Below are 6,026 nucleotides of genomic sequence, written 5' to 3' on the forward strand. Positions count from 1 at the left end.
AACATTAGAATTAATTTGTTGAAAACTTGATTTATTGTAGTTGTAACTAACCTCGAAGGTTCATCGACTCTATAGCTAAACTGAAGAAATGTTTGGGCACGAATCCGACTCGGTGACGTTAAAAATAGAAAAATTGAGACAATTTTGATACTTACTAAAGAAAGCGAATACAAACAGGCCTACATGAATGACCAACAAAAAGAGCAAATTCGGTGGAACTAAAACAAATGGAAAACAAAACTTTCATGGAGGTCCAAACCAAGGTCAGTAGACAAACCCAAACTTGATGACGTGGAGGTCTGTTTGTTCACAGCTGTCGGACCCTTGTGTCACAAGACTCGCACGGTAGCTACAAATTTATAAACAAGTGATCATGAAATAAAAATAAAATTACTCAATTTTATAATATAAGCTCAAACAGATGTTTGAACGTGTTATTCCCAAAGGGCATGACTAATCGTGTATTGTGTAAGTCCTGTATCAGACCCGCGGGCAATATATCACCGGTCCAATATTCAGTATCCATGATCGTCTGAAACACTCGATGTCGTTTGCATTTGACTCCTCTGTTAATTTTCACAGCGTTTGTTTCCCGTACAGTGTTAAGACAATTTGTCTTTCAAAGACATCATAACACTTCAAATATCGCCCGAAATATCCCTGGGTCGACTGAGACAGTATCGACTGAGTATCGACTTCAGAGCAGCACGCAAGGCACAGACGGCCGCAAACAAACAACAGGAACAGCCCGGCCAAAAAACAAAGCAACGCACGCGGAGGAACACCAGAAAACAAGCTAGATAACGCTACACTACCGACTTCATACGATAAAGACGGCCTGTCCTTCAGATGGGGGGACGAATGCTTCGTGAATGTCTATTGCTGTTAGCTGGACTGATTGTTGGTTTCTTTTCTGTGTTGTTCCTGAGGCAGAATCAATGTCATTTAACTTATAAAAGGAATTTTCGACCAAGGATAACGAAAAACGAGTTTCAGTTTAAAAACCGCCAGCTTATCTTTGTTGGTGTGATGACAGCCGAGCGGTTTCTGGAGACTCGTGCTCAAGCAGTGTTTAATACATGGGGCAAGAACGTTGCCGGAAAATTCACCTTCTTTTCGAGCTCTCATGAGATTCATAAAAAGTTAAAACTACCAGTGGTCAGTTTACCCGGCGTAGATGACTCATATCCACCGCTGAAAAAGTCGTTAATGATGATTAAATACATGCACGACCACCACATCGACGAATACGAATGGTTCATGCGAGCAGACGACGATCTTTACGTCCGAAATGACAAACTATAGGCTTACTACGTTCTTTAAACAGCTCTGATGATATCTACCTGGGACACGCGGGAACAGGTGCAAAGAAAGAAAGAGAAAAGCTTCAACTAGCGCCCGGAGATAACTACTGTATGGGTGGACCGGGGATGCTATTGAGCCGAAGTGTTTTGAGAAAGGTTGCTCCACATGTTGAGTATTGTATTCAAACAGCACCAAAATCACATATGCATGAAGATGTTGAGCTTGGTCGGTGTATACGACGTTATGTTGGAGTTTCTTGTACTTGGTCTTATGAGGTAAGCTACTAGTTGTCAGAGATTGAAGGTCCACTTCGCCTTAGGACTGCACTTTTTAGCCCTAACAAAAGCTAATCTAATTTCTTATCCGAAAATTCTTTTAGGAAGAGAACCACGACTTCTTGGAGTCCGCAACCTTATACATGTACCACGACTCGAATAAGTGACAGTAAAAATAAATGCACGAGTTTTGTTTGTTGCACTGTCGCGACCAGAAGTCGATGGAATTAGGATTTCTTGGCATGACATTATTTATTAAGTATAGGAAATCGTATGAACGCGAATGCATTTCGTGATTAATGTTGAGTATTTTTGAAGTTCTTTGAGACTTTCAAAACACCACAGTGACCACCACGAAATGCACGGGACAACGACATTTATATTTTACTGTGGCTGTAACGCACTTGCATACACACGAAACACTTCACTAGTTTACAAAGTGCTCACATGCTCACTTAACAGGCAAACCAAGCGTGATAAAAAAAAATCACCAGCAGCAGAAAATTTTAAGATCGAAAGCGACAACGCATTAAGAAGGGAAAACTCTTTCTTGATCAGTACCGTTAATCAAAATCAGTCTCAACAAACTTACTGCTGATTTGAAGTCTTCAGTGAGCTACTTACACAGTCCTCTAACTATGACTGTCCCTGAATCACGGTTTTCACGGTAAATGCTAAGCCGCTTACTTATTTTCGCGAGACTTAATTTTCGCAATTTTTGCGATTTTCAAAAAATCGCGAAATTAAAGACCCGCGAAAAAAGGTTCGCGCGAAAAATAACGACGCGAAGTTTAATACCCTTCTATAAAGTTCGTTATGAATATTCATCTTTGACGTCAGTTTACTACTTAATTGCCTTGGTACAGTCGTAAAACTAGCTCTACTTTGTTGCAAAGGAACATGTCAAATTGTTTTTAAAGTTTTGTTTTGTTATATGGTTTTGTTCAGTGTCATTGGAAACTGTTGCAGTGGAAAATTAAAATCAGTTTGACCAATTTTGAAACTTACTGTTTGTTAATGTAGACCAGTATTTTGACAATTTTCGCGAAATTTAGTTCCTGTAATCGTATTTTTTGGGCCAAATCGCGAAAGTTAAGTCCCGCGAAATATGGCGGTTCCATTATCGCGAAAATAAGTAACAATAACCTGGAAGGTATTCTGTGTGCGCAGAAGGGAAAAATAGGACCGCAATGTGTACATGTGCGGCGTACAAGTTGTATGAGTTATTTTATTGAATTCTGGTTATACTTGTAACAACAGTAATGAGAGAAACCAAGTTATTAGATTCTTATTATTGTGTTCGATGTTAGGAGAACGCAACCTTATTTCGTCTTCACTTTTCTTTTTTGGATGGCGGTGTGATGTCTCATTTCTAGCGTTCTCACCCAAAGAAATTATTGTAAACGAAATAAGAGCGGGAACGAGACTTAATTGCTAGTGAAAAAAAAAAAAGAAATTTAGTGCTCTCCATTTCCTGTTGTTGCGGAAACCACATACTTAGACATTATTTATGGTCCTGTATTCCAGTGTTTCCCAGATAGCGAAGATCTGGCACAGAAGTCAAGTAGTTTCCTCACCACGAGCCCTTAACATTTCTGTCCGAAACCTCTCCTCCATTGGTGTCGTTCCAGCGTTCAACTTCTTACTGGTTACTTTCCCTGTCCTTTTGGAGTTTGTCCTCTGGGGAGGGATGATCAATTCCTCTACCAAACTTGACAGGGGAATTTCCTGTCCTAGATATCCTGTTTCAGTTATGGCCTCAGTCCATAAAACAGGTTTTGTAGTTATTTGGTATAAACTGGTTATAAGATCGTAATTAATTATAAAACTGACGCTGATTTCTTCTTACTTTCAGATGAATACTCTTTTCTTACACGACTACACTGCGAACGGGGCAATTTTTTATGGTGACCTGAACACTAAGAACATTAATGATGCCATTACTCTTCACCCAATTAAACAACCTGCCTACATGTACCGCCTGCACTCGCACTTTATGAACGAACGCATTCAAGATCTTCAACATAAAGCAGTTAAGATCCAACGGGTTTTAAGAACCATGAATCGACTGCTACAATCAGATGGAAACAGGCTCTCGCGACAAGAGAAAATAAGCCTTCAGGATGAAAGAGACTTTCATCATCAGTTGGCCATAAATAACACTGAAATATGGGACATGTTTACGCCACAATCGTTTTACCCTGAAACAAGCTTAAAATCACCCATGACTGAGATCAGGGGTGCATTGAATATTGAAGTAAATAATATACTGAAGATAACAAAGGAATCTATAAATGAAGAGATTAGGAAGAATCGACATCTTGGAAAGCTCAAGGGCCAGAAAGTCAATTATGCCTACAGGCGTGTTCACCCTCTATACGGGACACAACACATCGTACAAGTAATAGTCAAAAGCGCAAAGAAGCACCTCAATAACACAAGTGGTGTAGCAAAAACTATTTATACTTCACACGAGAGAAGGCTCTATACCCAACAACCATTTGGAAACTTGATATACAGCACTGAGACCCTTGACGACGTGCCCCCCTTATGTGCACTTTATTGTCCCCTTGTCAGGGCATCTGGAAACGTTTCGCCGCTTCATGAAGAACTTTGAATTGGTTTGCCTCAAACAACATCAGAGAGTTAAGCTGGTAGTCGCATGTTTTTCCTCTGTGTCCTCTCCTCGTGAACACAAAGTCATAATAAAGGAATATCAAGATAAATACCCCAGAGCAGATCTAATTTGGCTCGATATTGCGGGTAACTTTTCCCGCGGGATGGCCCTTTCTCTCGCAGCCGATAAGTTTGATCAAGCAGCTCTGTTGTTCTTGTGTGATGTTGACTTTATTTTTAACTCTGACTTCATTGATCGCTGCCGAACGAACGCAGCGCCTAGTAAACGAGCTTACTTTCCGATAATGTTTAGTCAGTTTGATCCTGAACTAACATACAACAATAAAACCAAGCCTGAATCGTATTTTACTCTTAACAAGGACGCAGGAATTTGGAGGCCATACTCGTACGAGCCCGCGTGTATTTATCATCAAGATCTTGACGCTGTAGGCGGCTTTGACACAAGCATAAAGGGCTGGGGGCTGGAAGATGTGGATCTGTTTGAGAAATTTGTAAAGCACACAGAGATTGAAGTGTTTCGCGCAGCGGATCCTGGTCTAATACATGTTTATCATCACGTAAAATGCAGCCCAAACCTTCCTGCTCGAGAACAGTCTCTGTGCCAAGGTTCAAAAGCCTCTAGATTGGCCTCTCAAAAGTCATTAGTGAAAGCTATGCTTTCTATTTAAGCATGGTACTAAGGCCTCTTCAACACGCCGTACCTCGCCTTACGCAGCAACTTCCGTCACAGCAACCGGTGCACTTGACAGCGAAGCCACATGTATGAGAAGACATGTTTAGTTGTTTACATCACTGGAATCTGAATCTAGAGATTTTGGTGAAACTGATTAATTTAATGCACCGAGACCGTTGTCATGAGTAATGCACACATAAAGTTTAGATATCTTTTTAAATTCTATAACTTTTTAAACTCTGCTTTTGCGTCTTGGAATAAATGGCATGCAATGCATGCAGAAGCGATGAATGTCAGGGAATTTGTCAAAAATGAACGTAAATAAACGTAGGTGACAACTTGTGCGTGAAATTAGTGTCTTTCGCTTATACTTTGTGTTGTTCCTTTCTAAGTACACGGGAGTATTTTATTGTGTTTTGCGCGGCGATGTTTTGTTGAGACAAACTTGATTTCTGTCACATAGCGTTTATTCCTACTCATCGGCCGATCGCCGACAACGGATCAAAATATCACTCGTACTTGACCCATCCTTAAAATTCTTAAACTTTTTTTCTTCTTTAATTTTTTTTTCTTTTTTTGTTATTTTTCGCGGGGCGAGGGAAAAAAAAAAACTTCACAAATCATCATCATAAAATCTTTCTAAGGAAAGAAGCGCTCTAATGGGCTAATTTTAACAAAATTGCGTTGAAAGTTGCGGAAAAAAAATTGCGAACGTGTTACAGCCCTTCTGTAACTTGACAGAAGACGTTATACTTGCATTGCATGTTGCAAAATGGGTTGCCCTGGGTTTTTTTGGTTTGTTAATGTTTTTTACTCGCCATACGCTGGGTCACACGTTTGCACTGAGTTGTCAGGGTATTAATCGTCTAGTTAGATTTGTTGGGAAAGAAGAGAAAGTCGGCGTCCTCGGTAGTTGTAACATATTATTTTTAACTTCTCTTCCTCATGAAATGTCGTGAAAAATTTCAGCTGAGGGATTACGGGGTACACCAAAATTTCACACTACTGTTACCCATTACATCAATTGGTGAACTAACTCCCCGATGGTAGACTACTGTCACGAGTTGAAAGTTCCCTCTACCACCCTTCGTGAGATTTTCAGCAACAATGGAAAACAGACTACCGGAAATTGGTTT

The 6,026-nt window shown here is 40.1% G+C and overlaps 1 pseudogene across 1 annotated transcript; it reads left to right on the forward strand.

Moving 5' to 3' along the window:
* Positions 1 to 818: 818 nt before the first annotated feature.
* On the forward strand, positions 819 to 5,249 carry LOC144650062 (chondroitin sulfate synthase 1-like; annotated as a pseudogene). The gene is made up of 2 exons (XR_013570006.1): positions 819 to 1,580; positions 3,436 to 5,249. The product of XR_013570006.1 is annotated as a chondroitin sulfate synthase 1-like (transcript).
* The last annotated feature ends 777 nt before the right edge of the window (positions 5,250 to 6,026 follow it).

The sequence above is a fragment of the Oculina patagonica genome, chromosome 4, assembly GCF_052425735.1.
Source record: "Oculina patagonica isolate OP01 chromosome 4, crgOcupat, whole genome shotgun sequence".
Lineage (NCBI taxonomy): Eukaryota > Metazoa > Cnidaria > Anthozoa > Scleractinia > Oculinidae > Oculina > Oculina patagonica.